The sequence below is a fragment of the Lycorma delicatula genome, chromosome 2 (genome assembly GCF_047948215.1).
Source record: "Lycorma delicatula isolate Av1 chromosome 2, ASM4794821v1, whole genome shotgun sequence".
Lineage (NCBI taxonomy): Eukaryota > Metazoa > Arthropoda > Insecta > Hemiptera > Fulgoridae > Lycorma > Lycorma delicatula.
Genome location: NC_134456.1, coordinates 94,609,662 through 94,635,548, shown reverse-complemented (window position 1 = coordinate 94,635,548; position 25,887 = coordinate 94,609,662). Strand labels below are relative to the sequence as shown.

The 25,887-nt window shown below is 31.7% G+C and overlaps 2 protein-coding genes across 5 annotated transcripts in view; one reads left to right on the top strand and one right to left on the bottom strand.

The window, feature by feature from the left end:
- Positions 1 to 25,887, bottom strand: part of LOC142319013 (regulator of chromosome condensation-like) — a 67,790-nt gene that overhangs the window by 35,419 nt on the left and 6,484 nt on the right. For 2 of the 4 annotated variants that reach the window (XM_075355803.1, XM_075355805.1), the window contains exon 1: positions 11,370 to 11,468. The exons of 1 other annotated variant lie outside the window; for it this stretch is intronic. The gene's annotated coding sequence lies outside the window, so the exon portion shown is untranslated. Of the gene's footprint in view, positions 1 to 11,090; positions 11,345 to 11,369; positions 11,469 to 25,887 lie in introns of those variants that run through there. One more of the 4 variants, XM_075355804.1, reaches the window with a different exon arrangement.
- The window catches only part of LOC142319012 (putative cytochrome P450 6a14), a 29,238-nt gene continuing 26,272 nt past the window's right edge, over positions 22,922 to 25,887 (top strand). The window contains exon 1 of the mRNA XM_075355801.1: positions 22,922 to 23,183. The gene's annotated coding sequence lies outside the window, so the exon portion shown is untranslated. The remainder of the gene's footprint in view (positions 23,184 to 25,887) is intronic.

Genomic DNA, 25,887 nt, shown 5'->3' with positions numbered 1-25,887 from the left:
TATATATTATAAACCTAGAAATTTTGGTTTTTGATTTAAAATCATAATTAATAATGCTTAATTAGATAAAAACACTGTTTTACAAAATATGATGAACACAGAATTTCTTATTGTCCATTAATACAGTTCCATTATTAAAATATAATTAAAAGATTATTGTACCCTTCCCTGCTTAGAAAAAATCAAAGGGGACATTACATGACTTCCCAGTAAGCCTATTAATAAATTACACATATATATATTTTTAAAATGAAAAGTACATAAAATTTTATTTCATTAATAACTTCTGATATTTTTTTTATCAATCATTATTTACTTTTTTAATTTTTTTTACAATCAGAGCGGTTAATAATTTTTAATAAATCAATATACAGTAAATATAGTTTATGGTGACCTAAAACTTGTCTCTTGGTTGGTATGCTGTTAATACATAAATACAGTATGAACATTGTTTGTAATTATATCAGTTACTGACTTATTTTTTCTACTGCAATGCAACATTTTATTGTTTATAATGACGGACTGAAGTGACTCTTCAGTAACGTAGTACATCTATGTTGAAGCTACAGAAATATTTTGACGGTTAAAATGAGTCACCTTTTCCTTTTTACCGGGATATGTACTATAGTTCTTGTTTTTCTCATCTTCTTCCTGTATCAGATTATTGTAAACTGAAGTCACATTCACTTGTTAATAATCTCTTGCTGTGAGCGTATCATATTGTGCGGTACATTTTTTTTATTTTACGTATCCTGCGTAATTCATTTAATAGTGATTTAATTAAAACATTCACAATAGGGGAAAGGGTGCACATTATTTGCGGTTAGAGAGTGGTGAAACTAATAAGGGCATTGCCCAAGAATTAGGCGTAGGTCAATCGACAATATCGGTGGTAATGGAAGAACCGTGAAAAAATTAAGAAAAAGTTTGAAACAAATTCTATGAAATCAAAAAAAAATTGTGGCTTAGTCAACATAATGATGTAGACCAAGCGCTGTTAAAATGGTTTAAATACCAGAAAGCTAGTGATATCACTATTGGCGGCCCTATATTGCATATTAAGACCAACGATTTTTCTGAAAAATTCGGTAAACCACGTGAAATAACTGCAGCTTGGATACAGCAGTTCCGTTAGCATCACGACATTGTGTCGAGAATAAGCGGCAAGACCGCAGCAGCTCCAACAGGTGTGTCAGAAAAATGCCCATTTGGCCAAAATTAAAAGAGGGCTATTCGGACGAAAAAATCTATAATGCTGATGAATCCGTCTTCTTTTTAAACTGACGCCAGAAAGAACCGTTCGGTTGAAAGGCGAAATGTGTTCGGGAGAAAATTATATATATAAAAAAAAAATTAAGACTAACAGTACTAATTGCTACAAATATGACTGGAAATGACAAAAAAAACCTTCTGTCTATGATCCCGATGTTTTAAAAATTTGAAATCGCTTCCTGTTATGTACGAAAGTAACAAGCTTGGATGAAAAGTGATATCTTTACGTCTTTGTTACAAAAATGGAACCGTGAATTAAAGCTTGAAAATGACAAAATACTACTGCTCATTGAAAACTGTCCGGTTCATTCTTACGTTGAAAATCTTTCGTATATAAAGTTAGTGTTCTTACCACAGAAAACAACAGCAGTTTTGCAGCCATTATATCAAGGCGTGATGAAGTCGGTAAAAGTCCACTTTAAAAAAGCAACTAATTTTACAAATGATACAGGATTTAGATCAATAAAAGGAAACACAAATAACTATTCTGGATGTTAATTATGTTACACAGATCATAGAATGAGGTTTCTCTGGCTGACTATAAAAAATTGCTTTCGACATGCAGGATTTCTACCACAGGCTGTTAAGTTACTGATGTGGCATTTCGAAGAAGAATCTTTAGCGGAATGGGGGCAATAGTCTGCAAAACCAATCATTGTCAAATGCATTGTTTGAACATTATCAAGAGGTTGACAACGATTTAGAAACACATGAAACTGTAACAGATGATGATCTAGTGGCTTCAGTACTAGCAGAAACAGACGGGGACGTAGGTAATGACAACGAAGATAACGATGAAGACACCAAGCTGTCAAATCTTTCAGAAGTTTTAGCGGCAATGAAAACCGTTTGCCGGTTTCTCGGTTTAAAAAAAGCAACTGAAGAAACAAAGAGTTTGTTTTATTTTAGAAAAGAACCTTCAAAAACTGTATTACAACACGAAATGTTCGAAATAAAGAAAAATAACCGACTTTTTGCAGGAAAAGTAATTTTTACAATTTATCTCTACCTTCTTTTACTTTACCATATTTGTATTTATTATTTGCACATTTTTGTTTTTTTTAATATTATTTTATTACGGAAATAAATTTTTTTATTGTATTACAATACCCGTGTAGATGGCATTAAAGTAGTACCACTAAACTACCTAAAGATCAGTTATAATGACCTAAAATAGTCGGTTCCTTGGAGGTATTTATAAAGGATATTTACTACGTTGATTAAAAAAAAAAGTTAAAAAAAAGGAGATGAAATCCGATGGGCCTTCCCCTTGTAAGATCCAAATATTTTATTAATTATACTTTTATTTAGCTATAACTATGGAACCGATGAAAATAAGTACTATTTATGATATATCGTTGAAAAGCTCTCGACGAAGGCGCTTATTAGTGCAGTTAAAAAAAAGTTCAACATTTTTTTTTTGGATTTTGGGCTTTTTTGAACGCTTTTGGTCCAGCCGATTGCAATAAAAAGGAGAGGTGTACAACAGTCCTACATCCAAAATTTCAACATCCTAATCGTTTTTAAGTTATCTTCAACTGGTGAGGTGACGTCAAAATGATAGCGCGCGTCTGTCGCTACGTGATCACCCTCCCGCCCATGATCACATAATGAAACGTGCTTTGCAGTAGCCGGTTCTTTTTTAGTTATAGTTAGATTGCCGTGCACTGAGAGTTTTTATAGTGTTAATTTTTTCTCAATCGAGTGTCCGACGTCAAACTGCCGTATGCTCTTTATTTATTTAAGTACAATTTCCTTTCGTAAAATGGTCAAATAATGCGGATTTTTTCTTAAATATAAATTTCTTTGCTCGGCAGTTTCAATTTTATTAGCAAACCGTATTAATTTTTTCCGGTGTAAAAATGAACGTGAATGATCAGAATTTCGAAATAATTCTTCGTGAACCGGATGGACGGGAAAGCGAGGATTCGGATATCGATGAACCAATTACGGGTCAAAATAGGGAACCAGGTGCAAATGGCAATCAAGAATAGACTACAGATTGAAATCGAAAGGTGGTTGCTGTAGGAAATGAGGAACAGGCTGTTGATCGGAATGACAACTGTCAGCGAACATGATGCGGATTCTGAGGTCGAAGTTTCAGAAGGTGGTGAAAATGAAGTAGATGAAATCGTTTATCTGAATAAATCCAATTTTAGATGGTCTAAAGTAAAACCGAGAAGAAATGCGGCACATAATATATTACGAATTCGTAACAGGCGTAAAATCCGAAATGAAAGTGAAATTGGAGTACGGAATAAACTATTTTTCGACGATATTTTACATATTATTTTGGATTGGACGAACAAAAAACTGCTCTCTTTGAGAACAACATACAAAAATCGAAATATTATTGAACTGAATGTTGATATTGTAGAATTGAAAGCACTTACACGGATACTGCTTCTTACAGTAATATTCAAATGTAACCGCGAAAGTATCGATTCAATTTTTTAGATTGAATCAGTGCACCGATGGCACAGATCTTTCGACTGGTAATGTCAAAAAAGTGAATTTTAGTGTTACTAAGATTTGACAATTCTGAAACAGGAGCTCAGAGGAAAAACCACTGACAAGGCAGCTTTGTTTACAGAAGTATTTGACGTTGTTTTTATTACTGTCAGCGTATCGATTCAAGAATTTAAGTAAAATAACTCTTTACTCTTCAGTTAAAATGTTTGCGTAGATGAAATATTAGTACCGTTCCGCGGCAGATGCGCATTCAAATTGTTAATGCCAAAAAAAAACCCAAATAAATACGGACCAAAATTGATGTGTATTACAGACTCGCGAACTAGTTATTTATATAACGCATACATTTACAGCAGTAAGGATTCTGATGGATTTGGGTTGTCAGAGGAAGAAAACAAATTTTCTAAACCAACACAGACGTAATACGACTGGCAAAACCCCTTTATGGTTCAAATAGAAACATAATTCTGAACAATTAGGTTTCATCGATTGACTGGTCAAAAAAAACGGGAGGTAATGAGCAAACATATGTTGGCAACCTAAATAAAAGAAAACAAGAAATTTAAGCTGAATTTCTCCCTGACAAAAAACGAAAAATTTGGGAAAGTTTATACGGTTTTACTAAACAAATGACCTTGATTTCTTATGTGTTAAAACGTAACACAAAGCAACACTTATTATTTATATGCATCATAATAAAGATGTGACCGTAAAACATAATAAGCCTGAGATTATATCCTACTATAACGCCACAAAAATGGGGTTGATGGTTTAGACAAGATGTGTAGCAATTACTCTTATATCAGGCGTACAAAGAGGTGGCCGATGGTTTTGTTCAACAGATCAGTTGATATTTGTGCAGTGAATTCCTATAATGCTTGCTAATCGCAAGTCATACAGTCTTACGACAGACGCTTTGACTACCTGAACATAGTAGCAATGAATTTAGTTTCCGCCCGTGCAACGCGAAAATTTTATAATAAAAGAATTCTCGAAATATACGAATTTCATTAAAAAGAATTTTTAATTGCAAGAAGAACCTGAGGTACTTCCAACAATTTCCGGAAGGTTGCCAAACCGAAGATGTGCAGTATCTGCCCTGCAAAAAAGAAGAAACGGACATCGTATTTATGCTATGAATGTAAAAACCCTGCACGTTTAGACATTCTGAAAAAGATTTGCACGAACTACTATGAAGACTAAAACTTTTTTTTTATTTATTTATTATCATTATCGTATTATATTCACCCGTACATTTACAAAAGATTAATAAAATATAACTGTACGATTTCAAATCTTAATAAAATGAAAAAAGAAAAAGAAAACGCAACTCGAAATTATGATTTCTAAATTCTTTATTTCTTTTTATTTTTTTAATATTGGTTTTCCTTCTTTGGGATTCCAAGAACAAATTTCTCGGATTCGCAACCATATGAGTCTTTTTGAGGCAATTCCTTATTCCTTCGAATTAGAATCATATAACAATGGAAAAAGCTGTAAATCATAATGAGTGCAGCCGCCAATTACCAAGTTAACACATTTTCTACGAGAATCCTTCTCAGAATAATAAAGCTACTAACCCTTAGAATAGAAACCTATTCGGGTAAGATCACGTCTAACGGGTTAATTATTTCGAATTATCAAGTATTCTTTCACATTAATTTATATTGCGGTTTAATAAATGTTGTAAACATTGTACTCCAGGGTTTATCTTAGTTGTATTGTAAATTCGTTTACTTAGGACTGTACAACAGAACCGATTTACAGGCCATTTATATAAATTCATAAAACATTTGTTATTGCTTATCTTTGTTGACGGTTAACATTCAATCACTACCCTTTTTTTCTACCAGTACATATATCGGTCGAATTCCAGTTTCTGTGTCACGTGAAAGTTTCTCTAAATTTTTTTTGTAATCTAACATTATGAGATTTGGTCAAACCCCTCAATCTCTCAAGTTCTTTCTTTTTCGTCATTACAGTATAAAAGTGTTTTACTGTATTAAAAAGCGGTTTAAAGTATTTAAGGTGTTTCAAAAAACCTTTATTCACTTAACGATAACTAAAATTAAAAATTTACTTTAATACAAATGACGTAAAAAGTAACAAGAAATTAAGGGGTCAAAATGACGTCATCTCGCCAACTGAAGGTTATGCGAGATACATACGTCACGACGAAACTAGTCAAATGGATATTTCCGTTGAAATCTGAAAACCAAAATTGTTGGCGATCACAATACTTACTTTACTTCGTACAAGGAAGTAAAAAACCGTTAAGCAATTACATTAAATCTAAAAAAAAAAAAACGTTTTTTACTTGTTACTTTAAGTATTAGAAAATATAAATATTTTCATACCTGTGTGTGTAATAATTATCACTAAGAATGAAAGCTAACTGGGACCTACACTAGGGTGAATTGTTTAGATTCCACCAGAATTTGTTTTGATTCTAACTATTAAAAGGACAGGGTAACAGAAAATTAATTATAGTAGGTAATAAATGTACCAATATATATATATTCTGCTAAACTTTATTAGGCGTATTTATCTCATCAAAATGAAAAAATTCATATAAACAGGATCTGAAACATTTCATTAGCAAGTTACAGCTAATGAGAAATTTTGCCCTGATCTCTGCTCCTTCACTAAAATGATGTCCTACTGAAATTCTGAGGTGAATTTAGTGGTTTCTTATAGCTTTTGACCAGAAATTTTTTTTAAAACGGGTCCCAGAACTGTATCTCTATTATTTTCTATGAAATAGGGTGTAACAAACAAAAAAAATTGAGTTACAAAACACAGATTTTTAGCTTTGGCATAAAATAACTGTTAAATTATCAATAAACAAATAAAAAGCTTAATGGTTAAATTTATAGAGAATTTAATTCTGAGAAAATTGATGTAATTATTTAACAACATTCCACAACAGCAATTTAGTTGTACTTTCATGTGAAAAAATAACAGAAAAAACTACGCTAACATATATTTGTCTGTCTGTAGTAGTATGATGCTATATTTTAATTACGGGTGCATTAATTCCCCACTACGAGCACTGTACAATCAATATTGGTAGTCTGTGTTTAATAATCCAGACAACTAAGCTCTACAAACAACATTTTCAAACATTGTTAAGGTAATGATTCAGAATCTTGCTTTGATGTGCTGTGTTTATTATTGAGACGTTAATTTTCAGTATAAGATTTTATTTAATTTGTCAAGTGTGCATTTGTGATTTAAGTAGTAGCGTTGATTTTAAAATCTATTGATAATTACTACATGATTTGTTCTACAGTTAAAGAGAAACATAAGTTTACAAATCAGGAATATGCTGACGTTCATTTAATTTACGGTTCTTGTAATGGCAACGTTACATGAGCCATTGAAGAATATAGTCGGAGATTTCCCAATCAAAACAATCCTAACCAGAAGTATTTTCAGATACTCACCAGCACCTAAGGGAAATAAATGTGAACGAGCAGATTTTACGTATGATAGAGCAAAGTCCAAGAACTAGTAGATAATCTGCACGTTTGGGGATTCCACGCGACAGTAAATGGGAAAAGTTACACGATGAAAATCTCTATCCATATCATCCTCAACCAGTTAAAAGTCTTGAAGAAGGCGATTATAATCTGCAGTTGAATTATTGTCAATGGTTATTACAAAAACAATGTGCTTCCATCTCCGATATTATTTACAGATGAAGCAACATTTACGCGAGTTGGGATAAATAATATACAAAACAAACATTCTTGGAAACACGGCAATCTTCATGAAATCATTGTGACTAATTTCCAGCACAGTTTTTCATTAAATTTTTAGTGTGGGATAATAGGTAATGTTCTTATCGAACCTCACATTTTCAACGGTACTCACAGGTAATGGTTACCTGAACTTTCTTCAAAATCAGCCGCCAATATTTTTAGATGTTCCACTTAGTATAAGAACTGATATGTATTTCCAACATGATGGCACACCAGCCCATTTTTATGGTCCTGCTATACATTATCTGAATAAAACATTTCCTAACCGCTCAATTGGTTGAGGTGGACCTCTACTACGGTTGAGAAGAACAACTAGATCACTTGATATGAATCCCTTGGATTTCTTTTTGTGGGAATATAAGAAAGCATTATTGCATCTACAAAAAACAGGAAACGCAAATGAACTTTTACAAAGATTCACATGAGCCATTGAAATCATTTCTTCACGTGATGAAATAAAAACAATCCAATAATGCTAGAAAATGATATCTCATCTGTAACTTGTCATCCTGAAATGTGTTTTCAGGTTGATGGCAGACATTTTGGTACTGTAAGAATAACTTCTGCTATTTTATATAGTTTTAGAAGTTTAGTTTATTTTTACAGTTTTATCCACTAATAGAAGACTGTTCATTTTGCTATAAAATTGTAATTCAGTATTCCAGATTTGTACAAGTATAGTTCTGCATTAAAGAATACATTATTTTCTTGCACCATTATTTATTTTTTATTGACTTTACATCAATTTTCTCAGAATTAAATTCTCTATAAATTTAATTGATAAGTTTTATTTGTTTACTGATAATTTAATAAAGTAATTTTATGCCAAAGGTAAAAAAAACTGTGTTTTTCGCCCAGTATTTTTTAATCATTATATCCATTTCAGGTCAAAGATCATAAGAAGCCACTATATATGCACCCCTTAATTTACTTTCCCAGAATTTCAGTAGGGCTTCATTTCAGTGGAAGAGCAGAAATTGGGGTGAAATCTTTCACTAGTCGTAATTCGCTAATGAAGCATTTTTGGACCCCTGTTTATAAGAACTTTTTTCTTTATTTTAATGAGACAAATTCGCCTATGAAGTTTAGCAGAATCTTCCCAGGACATAACATGTGCATATATCATCCGCTTAGTGGTAAATGTGACAGAGTCCAATTTTACCTTTTTTACAGTACAACAATTTTAATCATGCTTATCTCTCGGCAGATTTGTTTATCAGGACTTGATCATTTCACAATGCTCTGTTAGTTGACAAAGTAACAGAGTAGGACCTGGACATTATTACCACTAAAAGATAACCTCATTTATATTACATTTTGACAAAAAGTACAATTTCAAAAAAATGGTGGTCAGTTTTACCACTAAGCTAACGATATAAATTACATACACACACAAACTTACCGGTAGTAATACATTACTATTGTTACAAAGTAACTTAAAAACGATGACTTTATAATTTGTAAAATCTTTATTTCTATAGTACGTAAAGACATGTTTTAAACATGCTTTTAGCATGTTTAATATCTACAAAAAATGATTCTTTTTTGATAAATGAAAATTTATTTAAAATAACTGCTATTTTGCTCTAATAAATGTGAACAATGTTTTGCTCACTTTAATCAAAAACAGATGCTTTAAACATTATTCGGTTTGATGATCATTTCAAGTGATCAAACTCTCTTAATGTAGTGAAAACTTCATCGAGTATTGTATTGAAGTCATCTGCCTTATCATCATATTTATCTGAATCATTTTCAAAACTGCATACTTCTTTTACTGATTTTTCAAATCAAGAATCCCTTCTCAATCATTATCATTTCTAATAATTCTTTTGCATCTTTCTCTCACTATCTTCCTTCATATCTGGTATCGAATGAAGAAGATTAGTCATCTCATTTAATTTGTACCTTCCCACTTTCAGTTGAGTTTGATTGTTTGTTTGAAGTTTCTTCAGTGAAAAGCCACAATCTCTTTCAATTGACTTTGTAAACTAAGCAGAGTGTGTAATTAAGATTATTTTTTTATTTTTTATTAAAACACTATTATAATTCATTTTTTCAAGCGTTTTAAAAAGAAGCATTAAAGATTCAGAAATAATTTTTTACAAAAATCTTAAATATCTGATTGGAATTACTGAAGTAGATATTTTAGTTTGGATATTTAATGTTCATTATATTCAGTAATTTAATAATCAGTACTAAGCTTTAAAGTACAACTCTATTTTTAAAATAAATACATAATGTAATTGTACATGGAGGATATCCCTTCCAATATTTTCAGATTACATCAATATTGTTCATCACTGCTAAGAAGTTTTGAGTTATGTTTTAATGTGTACATATATATAAAATTAAAATGTATCAGACACATAATTAATGTAAATTTTTGAATTTTACATTGGTGTAATTGTTTTAGTGTAAGGCAATGTCACGTACAAAAGTAGAACAACCATAATTTTGGTTAATTCCTCAAAAAATAGTGAAGCATATGCTTTTGTTGGCTAAACTTAATTGCTCTTTAAAAAATATATTTCAAAGAAATTCAATCACTTTACCACTATTTTAAGGTTTTAAGTTAAAATCTTTACCACTACAATTAATCCAAATGTTACTCATAACTGGTTGCAAGAAATTACTAGTGATTTATTTAAAGAACAAAATTGATACCAGTGTAACCTGATTACGATTTAAAATTTACTGGCTTTCTTTGACATTTTTTTCAACACTGTTAAATATTGAAACAAAAAACAAAACCATACTTCTATAAATAAAATGTTTTTAATGAGATGACTCAAAATATTTTCAGATATTCATTGTTATTTTTTACAATACCCATAAACAATTATGTAAAAGAAACTGTTCAGATTTTTGACAATTCAAACTCATGCTCTATGATATTAATCTTTTTTAGACTACAATTATGATAATCTCATGAACAAAACATAGAACTTAATACCATTGTTGGGTTATTTTGAATGTTTCAAGTAATGTCACAAATATGTGAATGGAGTTACTGAAGCTGAATATCTAAATTTTAATGTCATAACCATATGAAGTTCATCATAAAAACTAAATCAGAATGGGCAACTGAAATTTGAGTTTGGTATGTAATTTCAAAATTTTACAATATTAAATTGTTAAAATTATTTCAATGTTTACAAATGTAATAAAAAAATTCTGAAATACAAATTCTAATACAACTGAATACATTTTGATAACTTATATATTTTTCTCAAATTTCCAGAGCTGATATCTTAATATGGGCAATGCATCTCTGAATAAGCATGATTAAGATCAGTGGTTTGAATTTACATCCATAATCCAATAAGTTAACCAAACATTTAAAAGTTTAAATTCGTAAGTGTAAGATAATCTTAATCAAGATATCTAATGAAAAAATGAAAAGCTAATTGTGGATTTCATCAAATTCATAAGTTTTAAAACGTAAACAATTATAATAAGTTTCAAATATAATCAAATTCAGTAAGAGACAAACCGTTAAAAAACACAGCATGAGCAAACATTTTAAAAATATGGTAATTTTGTTAAAACAGTAAAATTTAACAAGAAAATAATATTTACCTCATGTTATATTGAATCGTGATACCCTCCTCAGTAACAAAAATTAATAGCATTGAAAAAAATAATACATACAAGTTATTACTTGGGGTTAAAATGTGCCGAACAGCGAACGTGTTTGGTTTAACGGCGAATATATTACTGGCAAAGAAACATAGTTCATAGATTTCTTGCAAAAGTAAAATACAACTGAAGAAGTATGAAATCATTAAATAAAGAACTTTTATATTAATAAAATATAAGGTTAAGTCAGAAATGTTCACTAACCTACATCACACTTACCTCAGCACAAGTGCACTACAAGCAATTCTGCACCGGCGTAACGGCATGAAACTTAACCTATATTCAAGCAACGACAATATGCAGTCCCGCCAAACTGTAAAGCTTGGTCTGGTTAAACTGGTATTTATTATTTTCTCCTCTAATAAACTTAATTATTCAGTTGTGACAAAAATTATTCACATAGTTTCTTTAATTATTTTAAATATATTTTAAAATGAATACTCATTTTTTTAAATATGTTATACTAGATATATTTCTTTGCAATATATATAAATACTATTAGATAAAATAGTATAATTAATTAGATAAAACTATCAAAACTGTCATTCATTTAAACGGTCGTTGGAAGCTTCATCTACAATACAATGATAGTAAATTTATTTAATTATAACTTTTTTCCTTTTTCCTAAATTTTAAAACTGGAACAATTAGAAAAATTATATTTTTTTACGTAATACCCAGGCCGTATCTTATCATAAGAAGAAAAATTTAAATAAATCTACAAATAAATCAATTTACTATTTGTGTTCATGACGATAGGCGATGATAATAATCTAAAATATAAAGTTTATAATAACAAACCGAACCATGTTTTTTTAATAACACGTTTTCAATGATTACTTCAAAATGTTTTCTCTCACCTGTATTACCATCTTCAGTCCACCGGGCTGGTCTAGTGGTGAACTTGTCGTCGCAAAGCTGTTTATTAGTTCTAAGGTTCAAATCCTGTAAAGGCAGTTACTTTTATATGGATTTGAATACATGATCGTGGATACCGATCTTTGGTGGTTGGATTTCAATTAACGACACATCTGAGGAGCGGTCGACCTGACATTATACAAGACTACACTTCATTTACATTCATACATATTATTCTACGAAGTAATACCTTACGGTGGTTCCGGTAGCTAAACAGAAAAAGAGGGAGATTGTATTACCATCTTCAGAGGTTGTTTCTACTGTTCCCACCCATGCATCAGCTGATGCAACTACTGGCACTTTCGTTAAATTAGGGAGGTGAGTATTAGAATGTCACAGAAACATGTGATTTAAATTGTATCATTTGGTATATGGTTGTGGGTTTATATTTTATAATTGTGTTACAATGTGGTGTTTTTATCTATGTATAAGATACCTAGGTTGTTGGATTTGTAGTTTGTTTTTTGAGATGGTTGCAAATCGTTGTATCATATACTTTGCTGATAAAAGGACCTCCATCTTAATATGCTTGAACATTATGAAATTTGTTCACACAATGTACCAAATAAACAGAACAAATTCAAATCAAACACGTTTTCTAGGTTTCATCCTAATTAAGTCTGCCTAATTATAAAAACTTGAACGACATTTTGTTAATTTAGTTGGGTTTCAGTATTTTTTTTAATTTGGTGTATATTGCTAATAATAGTTACTGCATATAAAGAAAAGTAAAGTTCCAATTTGTAGCATCATAACAAAGCACATTTCTTACTTTACCCTTCTCAAATTTTTCTAAAATTAAATTGAGCATAACTCAAGAGTGACTATCAATCTCGTCAAATTTTCAAATGCACAATTTCCAATACACTGCTACAACATTTCTAAATTGTGATGAAATTGATTTGATCTTGTAGTTTTGGAGATTTTTGAGCCACAATGTTTTATACCTAGGCCTGTAAATAATTAAGGAAACCCCAATTTAAGTGAATGGATTTTGTTCTTCTCATACCTAAAAATGTAAAGAAAATTTATTTTCATCTCCCACTCCTCCAAGCAACTGAAAGTAATTTTTTTTTCCAAAAAACTGTCAAAAGTGACATCAGTTGACATTTAAAGCAATTATTAGAAAATTTTAGTCAGTTTTCCATTAAAAAGTTTATATTTTTAAATCAATAAATGAAATATTGTAATAATTTAAAATTAAATTTAACAGATCAAAGAAAATTAAAATTTCCAAAAACAAAGGTTATTTTTTTCATAAGAAAGATGGCAACTGTTTGCTTTTAAAACTAAAACTAAATAAATGACACATAAACATAAAAACACAGGGATAACAAATTAAATTGCAGTAATTGCATTAAATACTACATTGGACAGACTGGAAGTACAGTCATTCATAGCTACAAAAAAGAGAAGAAATCACTCCAGCACTGCATAAAAATAAATCAACTTTTGCAAATTAAAAAATTGGTAGACATAGATATTACTATAACATTACAATGATTAGGGTCATTCCATGTCTAGAGGACCAAGGGTCCTCAGTCGACCATGTACAAAATTTATCAGATTTTGCATGGACATTCAGTGTGGTATTAAATGCCATTTTACCAAATTGTAGCTCTATATCTGCTACTGATGATTTTCTGTGATCTCTTAAAAAAAGGGTACTTACTGGTAGTTTGTGCATACCTGCAAAAAATTCTAACTTTGACTTATAATTTTGAAAGCAATAATAAAGCTATAGATTTGAGTTTTAATACTTTCAGTTAACGTTTCATGCAGAATTCAAATGTTATTCACAAGTTCCTTTTAGCACCTGGTTTTGAGGTATAGCAGTTGAAATTCAGCTAAAACATTGTTGCAATATCTTGTAAGTTAAAATTTGAACTTATGTAATTTCCTATCTAGTACTTAAATTAGAATGAGACTCTGTAACCTGAAAAAGGGCATAATTGCATGTAACATCCTAAAGTTTCAAAGCAACTGGAGGCTTATGTCAGGAGATATTCATAATCAAATTTGGTCAAAAGTTTTTTAGCTTGATTTTTGATCTACCTTTGAAAGCTTACACATATATCTTTGGTATACCTTCTTATATTTTATTAGTTTTATAATAGTTAGAAAGAGCAAATTTTAAACTACAAAATCCATGCAGTTTGTTTTTTGACCCAAACTTTATAACTGGTAGAAAAAACAGTTGAAAGATAATGCAACTTTTACACATGGAGCAAGTTTTCCATAATGTTTATGATTAAATTAATACTCTCTAGTACAAAGTAATTTTTTATTAAGTAATATCCGTTTTACTGCCTATTTATTCAAGGTTGTTAACTGTATTAGCCATACCTTGCCTCCTATTGAATGCAGAGGAAACAGTTTCAACTAATTATATCTGTTACGGCAAGCACAATTTTAAAAATATTTATTACACATGCACAAATATACTAAAATCATAAATAAAATGAATTATAATCGTAGTAGTAATAACAGAGTGCAGTAAAGTAATACAATATTACAGAACACCGTAGCTTCAAAATAAAATAAAAATATCTAAAGTATTCAGAAACCTTTTAGCACAGTACTTTTAATTCCACTTCAGTTTAAATTGTTTCTCAATCATAGACTGGAGGTATTCTGGATATTGTCGTCCTGATAATGTCATTGATGGTGCTTCAGGAGTAGTAAAAGTGTGCTGTTCTGGAATCCAGCAAGCATCCTTTCTAGGAAGCCAGTGATAAGAACAAGCTGCACCATGAGGCTGCATAAAACTAATCAGGGATTAGTTTTAATCCTCATCAGAGGGACTGATGAGGGCATCATGTTTTTCAAAAGATATATTTCATATATTTCCAATATACCAAGTATTGTCATACATGCAAGCCACATATTGGCCTGGTTGCAAGCTGGTAAGTGATATGCCTTGAATAGGTTTAACAGTTTCGTAAACATCAGTTTCAAATATTGAAGTATCATTTGGTACTCTGCTGACTTTGATTTTAGCTTTGCTAACTGGCTTAAACTGATTCTCTCTTTTTCCAGCAATTGTGTGACCACTATGAAACCAGCTTTCCTGTTCAGGTTAAATTCTCCCACCTTCTTCTCTTGGAATAAAAAAAAGCCTGATTCCTGGTATATTTTCTTTACAAACTTCAAATAAGTCTCTTGTTGTCAATATCTGGTTTCTATAGCTCACTGAAGACTGGGACGTGCTGATAATCGTTCTGTAATACCTCCAATTCCATCACAAGGTGATTTTCCATGGCTAGTAACAACAAAGTTCCATTCAGCTGTTATCCCCAAGTCTTCTTCATGGTGGCACAAATTAATAATATTCTTGAAATTCTTGTATTGAGCAGCTGAACCATGGCTGAAGTAGTGTATATGCTTTATTTAAGTAATTATCCTCAAGTATTTGATCAGTTTAGTCAAACATATATGAACAGCAATATATTATACCAATTATATATACCAAAATACAGTCCGATTTACTAAAAGCTTTATGACTAATAAAAATGAGGGGTCTAGAAGCCAAGGGGTACAAGTGATTTTTTTTTGCAAAAATTAGGTTATGCTTCATTTTTGTTCAACAAAATGTTGTTGGTAAAGGGATAGAACTGAAAATTTGATAGGTGCGAGATCTAGTGACTTTTTTTTAACTACTTAGTAAACCAGCTGTTTGGTTTGGAGGAAAGGGAGCCAAGTGACACTGGCACTCACTGTACTACAAGCCAACAAGACATTTGTTGGTTTGAAGTAATAACAGCTTGTATTGAATTTTGTGTATTTTATTTCAAGTGTAATTTTTGCATTTTAATCTGATTATGATTTTATGGAGGAAAAAAGTTACAGTGATGAGCAATTTAAGTGATAATAACCACACTTTTTGAAGTTAAGTTTATATTTATATATTTTTCTATCAGATTAAGAATACAACAATGGAAAAAAATTAAAATTTTTTTAATTCAATTTAACTGTTCTTTAATCAGCAAAACCTTTTGTAAGAGATTCAAAATATTTATTAAAAAAACCTCTATTTTGTCACCTATTTTTCAATGTATTTACATAGGTTTTTTGTCTGCATTCTGAATAATTCTGTATGCTCTCTTATTCTGCTAATTAAAAAAATAATAATAACAGCATTTTACAGTTTTTTGAATTCTTTTGCAGATAATACCGATTCTGATCCTGATTATTCTGTTCATAATGCAGTCGATTCTGATCCTGATTATTCTGTTCATAATGCTGTTGATAAATGTATTCATGGGTATCGACTAAAAAACAACCATCTACTCCTGAAGTGGGAAAGAAGAAATTGCAGAGATCAGACACCTGGTTAAGAAACAAGGCAAAAAGTGTAGAAATGAGGGAAGACAGTATACAGATACAAAAAATAAGATTCATGAAGCAAAGAGGGTCCGTGAGTATAATCACTGATATAGATATAAGTGTAATCAAAATTTATTTGAAAAAAAAGCAACATGAAATATTTAACAGTTTCTGGAAGTTAGGGAACTGGGAACTGCAAATGGCATTTTTAAATCAGCAGATGGGTATAGAGAATGTCAAAGGCATAAGAAAGGCAACACTCATAAAAAGGAAATAAGTGTTTTCTACTCACTGAATGGGCACAGAGTATGCAAACAGTTTTTTTTTCATACTCTAGAAATTACAAATAAACGTGCAATGTATGTCGTCGGGAAAAAAGAATTCAAGCACTGGTGTCTCCACACAAAATAAAAGGGGTAAGAAGGAACTGACTAACAAAATACCTCAGTGTAAAATTGATTTAGTCAAAGAGCATATAAATTGATTTCCTCGTTACATTAGCCATTATACAAGGTAACAAAATCGTAACTTAAAATAGGTTAATTCAAACCTTAATGTAAAAAAGATTTATTTGTTGTATAATGAATTGTGTACTGAGAAAGGTGTTGCTCCTGTAAAAGAGGGATGTGTCGTGAAATATTTAATACACAATTTAATCTCAGTTTTCATAGCCCAAGCACAGATACCTGTGCAACTTGCGACAGATTGCAAGTTGCTACTGATTGCAGAGATGAATGTAAAAAACATGAAGCTAAGTTGTTGAAGGACTCATGTACAGAAAGCAGAGGCTTCAAAAACAGCTACAAAAGATGTTAAAGAACTTAATGATCCTCGACATGTAGCAATCTGGTTTGATTTCCAAAAAAATGATGCCCACACCTGTGCATTCTTATAGCCTACTACGCTCGGCAGCTGTGGACATATAATTTCTGTGAACACAATTTGAAAAGTGGCCAGGCTTCAGTGTATATATGGCATGAAGGACAAGAAGGCAAAGGATATCAGGAAATAGCCTCCTGTATCCTAAGATTTATTCACACTTTGCCTTCAGAAGTTACTTGTACCGCAGCATATAGTGGTAATTCAGGGGGCCAAAACAAAAGTAATCTCATTGTAAAGTTTTGGATTTATGTTGTGAAAAACATGCACATTGTTAAGGTAGACCATTGCTTCCTTATTTCTGAGTGACTCTTATTTCTGAGTGTGACTCTGATTTTGGTCTAACTGACAATGAGAAAAAGCGGTCATGCTGAGATATCTAATTCCTCAATATCAATATAACATAGTTTCCAAAAGCAACCGAAAATTCATTGTCTCTGTGATGAAGAATGAAGATTTCATTAGCTTGGACTCACTGAACCCAAGTTTTAGGAACAAAGTCCCTGGAATCAGAGGTATGCAATTCTAAAAAGAGTTTCCATTTAACCTCTTTCATAAAACTACATCTAGTGATGTTCATAGATTTGAAGTCATAAACATGAACTCAGCATGAGCTGGCAAGATAGCAGCAACATTTCCTGATCTAGTTGTCAGTACCAACAAACCAATAATAAAACAAGCTAAATACAAAAATCTTGCAGAATTGTTGCCTTATGTATCTCCCATCTACTGTGATTTTTATTTAAGTCTTTCACATGATGAAACTGTTAACAAAAATAATGGCGAACAGGAAAAAGTAGGGAATAGGTGAACCAGATTGGAATTGTAATACAGATGATGAAGAATGAATCGAAAATGACAGTAGTAACAAAAAAATAAGCGTTTCTTAAAGTTCATTTTTGAGTTTTTATTTATATTAATGTTAATATTACTACTATAAAAGTTTTTGATTTAAGGGACATTTCTTATTAAAAAGATTTTTTTAGCTAACAAAAACAGTATAAAAAACTTTTCTGAATGTTTGTACTAATGTTCATTAGTGATAATACAATAGTACTACTGTTAATAATAGGTACTTTTATTGTAGCAAATTAAATTAAGGGGTTTTTCTCATTAAATTCTGTTAAAATTATTGTGTTCTGTTAATTATTTGGATAATACTTGGAAGCCAAGGAGTATAAGTACAGACATCTAGGGGAAAAACTGTCATAGGAATAATTGTAACAAAAAGCTGAAATTTTTAGGGTGACCACAAAAAAGTATAAGTAAAGATGTAGTATAACAAAAACAACCTCAATTAAAGTAATTACTGAACTTTAGTCATCTTTATCTCAAAAAGTTGTTTTTGTCACTTGTACCTGTTGGCTTCTAAATACATCAATTTAATATTGAATTAATAATAAGATAACTACAGAAAAATATAAAATTCACTTTATGTAAATATTATTCACGTTTACTTTTTACAAAAGAACTGACCTCGAGGGGGAAAATCCCTTCCATTTGACGATTCCGGTCGCTACGCCAGCCCCTCCGTACCTAGCCCTGATTGGTTTTACCGGAGGTAATCTTCTAGATCCACTAACTGATTGCCGTCTCTCAGTCATCATCTTTGTCTCTATCAGAATGCCACTGTTACAATTGCCACGAATGATATATCCGTCGGTGTAAACCGTATAAACTAACATAGCGAAAAACAACTAATCAAACCTACTCATACGAAATAGACCGAGTAGAACAAATTATAAATTTTGAGCTAAATGCCCTACAACAAAAGAAAATTAAACCAACAACACCGTAAAATAACAAAGCGAAAGTAATTAACACCTAACAAAACTGAAAAACGCCTGTCGTGGCAACTGAAACGCCCAAGCGACCCTAGTGTCGTGTTACACGAACATCCATTCCTATACGTCCTCCCCAACTCGCTGAATAACCAAATATTTCATAAAACTCTACTATAACCCATTCGGCCTGACTTTTCCAATTGACAGTCAAATCCAAGTAAGTTCTAATATCTCCCAGTAGCCTCATAATCTCTAATCGTCTGCCCTCATAACGAAGACAGCCAAACAAAACGTGAAAAACATCTTTCATTACACCACAACTCGGACACAGACTCGTATCAGCCAGGCCGAAACGAGCCGATTTATCCCTAAAAGCACCATGACCCGAAGGAAACTGTGTGGCATATTTATTAGGAGACATCCAAGAGGCGCCCCGTAAACTCCTTACATCAGGGAAGAGACCGTGCGTAGGAGGCCCATTAATTGTCTCATCCCATCTCTCCTACCACAATTGAAATTCACTATTCTCAATCTCTCTAATTTTTGCAAAATAACGTTGTTGACGCTCAATCGCGAGAACATGAATAGGCTTCACTCCAGCAATTACCAGAACTGCCTCACGAGAGATAGTGCGATAACCCCCTATTACTATTAACAGCAAGAGGCGCCAGGCCTTCAGTAAAATATTACATTTTAGCCTATCTGCCCGTACAGGTGCGGCATACAACATAATTGTCTGGCATACAGATTTTTCTGAAACTGAACATAACGGATTCGGTGGCCTGACATAGATATACACACTCGTCGAGTCATAACGGTCTTTCAGCAATATCATTGTGGTTTTATCCAGGCTGATGACCCCACAGGTCTGAGAGGCCCAAGTGCAATCTCGGTTTGCGTGCATCCTTCGACCAGCGACAGCTTGACATCGGCGTAAGCGATAACGCAACAACCGCCGGGCAACCTCAGATGCATCAGAGAATAAAACTCTACAACCCGTATCAAAGGGCTCACTATGCTGTCATGAGGACAATCCTTAGACAGTGTCTTTACTGCATCGTGGACACTATCATAAAGCAGAACGTCTACCCTAGACTTTATAAATGAATAGAATATTGTCACTTTCACTGTTGTTCACGAATAACTCGCAGAACATGTTTTCAACCACCATCCGAATTGGAACACTCATGACGCTCACGCCTTGTTACCAAACACTTACTGTTAAGGCTTTTGTCACACATTGCACCGAACTCGAACTTAAAAAACTACTATCACTCCGGAACGGAAAGCAAGGATAGCGGAGGATTTATGTATCAACATACTAATCGCAGAGCCTGGACAAAAGTCCCGTGCTGCTGTGTCATTCTTATTATCGGGCGGTTTTATATGTTTATTTGGCGGTTATACATTAGTTTTTTTTATTTATGGACGGAGATGAATGAGGATGATATGTATGAGTGTAAATGAAGTGTACAGTCTCAGTCTCAGTCAATCTTGTACAGTCTCAGGTCGACCGTTTCTGAGATGTGTGGTTGATTGAAAACCAACCACCAGAGAACACCGGTATCCAAGATTTAGTATTCAAATGCGAATAAAAGTAACTGCCTCCATTAGGATTACATGATACTTGTCGAGCATTCTCTGGTAAACGAGTGTCTTTTATCGGCTCTTTTATTTCGTAATTTTTCATGTAGATTCTTTTTTACAACAGTAGATTGACGTGAACCTTCTGCAGACAGTTCATTACAAATATTAATGAATCAAGAGGAACGGTTTGTTCTTCTTTTTGAGTCTCATTTGAAATACGCTTGCCGATCAAATTATGTCGACGTTCCCGTCCAGATTACATTTTTATTGATAAATTTTATTTCATGTACTCCCGGATTTTAGACAGGCTATGTCGCCAGAATGCCCGTGCATGTTGTTAAACTCTTGACTTCGAATTTTACGCATCCTTTCCCTCGAGTCTTTAAATCGTTTTGAACGAGCTTGTTTTATTTCAAAAGAACGTTCTTTTCTCGTAAGAGCAGTTTATTTTGTAGGCTTGCCTATATTTTCTGCTTCGACGAAGTTACAAAACTAAAAAGATAAAATGAAAAATGTTTGAAAAAATTGAACCGGCCTGCTCCAAAAATAATGAAAAATAAAAATTTCCACCCTAAGGAAAAAATAATTTCCCTTTACGCTATCAATACAGTCTTTGAAATTCATTTTTTGAACTCGGAGCCCAATTTTAAATGAACTTACCGGTGCACGAGATACGGATTACGAAATTTATATGAATTTGGAGCGTACCTCAAAAAATAATTTTCAAGGATTACGTTAAAGGCGTAGTGAAAAAATTATTATTAATAAACTTGTTTTATGACCGGTGAAACTAATATATAGGTGTTCCAAAAGCTTCCATACATATCTATATGTATAAAAATGAATGTTTGTCTGTTTGTATGTCTCTTATGCCTTCCTAAACCGTTCATCCGATAGCGATGAAACTTTGGGGAATGGTTGGACGCATGCCAGGGAAGGTTTCTGAATTAGTTTGGACCTGCTAGGTGGCGCTGGCGTAGAGATATTTAGAAAAAATATATTTATGTACCGATTTGGTTCATATTCAGAATATGCATATTAGTTACGTGAAAATAAATATTTTTGCAAAAACTATATCCGCTAGGTGGGGCCGGTGTCGAGATATTTACGAAACAAACAGACTTTTTTTTTATTCTTTATATATATATATATATATGAAAGGCATGTTCGTATGTGTGTCCACTAAAGACCAAAAAACTAATGGACCGATTTACGCGCGGGCAAAAGGGGAAAATAAAAAACAGGGAAAAGGTGGAAAGAGAAAAGGGGAAGGAGAATAAGTGAAAGGTAAAATTTGTGAAGTTTAGTTTTTAATTTTTTTTATCAAATTTTCAATTGTGTTCATTTAAACTCTCTCTCCCACTCTCTCTCTCTCTCTCTCTCTCTCTCTCTCTATATATATATATATATATATATATATATTATATATATAGCAATAGCGAAGCATTGTCTGCTAGTAAGGTATAAAAATGAATAAATAATAATCATAATAAATAAATAAGTAAAAATGGTTTTCATAAAGAAATGTTTATTTTTCCTGTGTACGGAAACTTAAATTGTAAAATAAACAAATAGAAAAAAAATGAGCTGACGTGACTAAATAATACCTTACGGTGGTTCTGGAGGCTAAACAAAAAAAGAAAAAAGGAAAGAAAGATATGATGTTAACATGTTCGGTCAACAGTTCTTTACAAAGATCTTCAGTGTATTTTTTATTACTTCCAATGTTTAAAAAAAAAAAAATGCCAATGTAATAGTTGTCACTAAATAAAAGCCACAAAATTTCAGAATATTATGGAATATAATATATCGATTATTTTTTAGCTTGAGGAAAATGTCAGTCTTTAATGTGAATTTCAATTCGATATCTATCGGATAATTTCTGGAGACGGTTACACCAATCCGTTGAGAACGTAAGCAAAACTTGGACTATCTCGTAACTAGTTAAATTATATATATTTATACACAGTTTAAAAAAAGTTTATACGTAAAAAAAAAAAAAAAAAAGATAATAACCGGTTAAGGTTTATCAAGTGGATGTCATGACTGTTATTCTCCAGCTAATTGATTTAAACTTGTTATTATTTTATTAATACTATTATTAATAATGACATAAAGAAATACATACTTAAAACTAACATTTCCTTTTTTTTATTTCTGATAAATTTACATAATATCATTTGATTCTACTATTATCATAATATTTAATATACAGAGTATTTTGAAGTAGGTTTGAAGAGATAAACTGAGATTTCTCGGAATGCGATAATTATAATTCTGAAGGACAAGCAAAAAGGTTGTGCTACCGCTGCAAATATTTGTATGAAGAGTCAATAAGATTATTTCGCATCTGAAAGTCGCAATTAGGGAGTGCGTCAGATTAAACATATATTTATCGTTGAAAACTTTGGTAACTGCTATCGAGTGCTTAGTTTCTTGTTAAGTTTTTCTGCGATTTATTTAATTTTCATTATTAATTTATTATATTTTCTCCTTAGTTTACTGTTAAACGAGCAGGGAAATTGTACATTCAAACTTTGTAAGTATTATACTTATGGCTTAATCATTATGATTTTATTAAGTTTTAGAAAAAATTCACCGTATTATATTTTAAATAAATAACTATTTTTTAAAATACCGTTTCATGCATTCTATAGACTCATTTTGAGTTAATGTTTTTACTTACTAAAATATATTTTTTATTATTAGTATATAATTTTCATTTTTTGCAACGGGTTGTGTATAGCGTATTATTAAGCTGCAAAACACAATTTAGTTCGATTAGAGACGCTTAATTTTGCCAGTGCAAGATTTTTAATAGTTTTTATTAGTGAAACAGCTGTAATATTCTGATAATATTAAAGCTTATAACTCTAACTAGTGGTACTTTTTTATATGCGTGTTACTAACGTGGTACGAAAAATAATTAAATTATCACGAATTTATTTATAATTTATTTATTTATTTATAACAGGAATTTATTTATAAATTTTTTGATTAATATTACTTTATAAAAATATAAAAAACTGGTAATAAGGGGTTGATAACAACTAAAACCAGTAAGATTAGAGGGTTTAAAATCCTGTCATTACAAACCCCAAAAAGATTCTCGATGACCCAGAACGATTTATAATTCTATAATATATGGGAGACAGTCTGAAAGTACATAAAAAAAAAATCTGATGTGAACATCACATAACTTCCATGCACACTATTAAATTACATATACATTTTTTTTTTTTTAATGAATAGTACATACAATTTTATTTCATTAATAACTTCTGATATTTTTTTATTGTTATTGAATTATTTATCGTAAAACTTTTACAATCGGAGGTATTTAAAAAAAAGTTTAAAAAAATGATGAAGTCTGGATTCGAACCGATGTGCACTTGTAAGATCCAAATAGTCATTAATTAAAATTTCATTGGCTATAACTTTTTTCTTTTTTTTTGCCTTCACCCCTGCATTGGATCAGCAATTAAGATGGCTCAATGTAGGGGCGTGTCCTTACCCACCGGGTTGGTCTAGTGGTGAACGCGTCTTCCTAAATCAGCTGATTTGGAAGTCGAGAGTTCAAGTCCTGGTTAAGTCAGTTATTTTTACACGGATTTGAATACTAGATCGTGGATACCGGTGTTCTTTGGTGGTTGGGTTTCAATTAACCACACATCTCAGGAACAGTCGAACTGAGACTGTACAAGACTACACTTCATTTACACTCATACATATCATCCTCATTCATCCTCTGAAGTATTTTCTGAAAGATAATTATCGGAGGCTAAACAAGAAAAAAAAAGGAAGGTTCTACTAATTGGAAAATGCTCTGTAATTGGAAGGGTACTTTCCAACTTGTGAGAACGATTGGCACTACTATCATCCGGCCAAGTCCACCCGTTCTCGAGTTACGCCCTTTTCACATAATTTGTTTTAATTGATGCTGAAATGAATTGAAAACGTACTCGGTTAACAGTTTTAATCACCTTTAAATTAATAAAAAAATAATATCGGACATTATTACTTTCAGCGAAAGCAAAAATAAAAATAATTAAAATTTCTACTTATGAAGGTTGTTAATTACTTTGCCGGTTAATAGCGTGTAAGCCACTACATTTTCATGTAATATGTGATTGTATTTGGTTTAAAATTCTCTTCAACTTGAATATTAATTTTCAAATCAATAATGCCCATTTTTATAGATTCATCCTGTCGTGAACAAATCACTTACAAGGGATATTTGTTTTTATAGTCTGAAAACGTACATGGCGAATCGGTCAATTTATAATACAATTGTTTAAACTCTAGATTTCGGTGAAAGTAGTGATGACCGAACATCATAATAAAATTTACACAATTATGGTGTCATTGGCCATCTCATCAATAAACAAAATAAACAATCTACAACCTTAATTACCCATCATACCACTTTCGCTGAAAGTAATGATGTCCGATTTTATAAAATGAATTTAAAAGTGATTAAAACTGTTAACTGAGCAATTTTCAATTCATTTCGGCACCAATTTCAAAAACATTCTATGAAAAAGGCGTAACTCGAGAACGGCCGAACTTAGACGGATGAAAGTACCGGCAATCGATTCAAAAAATCGGAAAGTACCCTTTCGATTGAGCCTTTTAATATCGCGTTAGAATTTAGCTAGGACGCACCGTTTTCGAGATACAGCCTATTTTTAAAATTCGGCAGAATCTTTTCTAATGTATTGAATAATTTACACATATACGGGTGTAATCTTCTTTAATGTATTTGAATAAGTTCCATACATACTGGATCAACTTATTGAAATCGCTTATTGAAGAAAGCATCCCGCTTTCGCTGAAAGTAATGATATCCGACTTAAAAAAAATTAATTTAAAAGTTATTAAAACTGTTGACCGAGTGGTAAAAACTCATTTTAAATTCATTACGGCACCAATTTCAAAAAAATGGCGTAACTCGAGAACGGCGGAACTTAGCCGGTTGAAGCTACCGGCATTCGATACAAAATCGGAAAGCATCCTTTCGATTACGCCTTTCATAATCGCGTTAAAAATGGGCTAGGACGCACCGTTTTCGAGATACGGCCTATTTTTAAAATTCGGATAGAATTTTACTGAAAAGTTACAGTCGACTCGTGAAAAGAGACCTCGGTGGATTCTTTAATGTGTTTGAATAAGTTACTCAGGTTCAGGAAAACTTTATTGAAATCGATTATTGAAGAAAACAGAGTCGTGTTTTGGTATGCTTT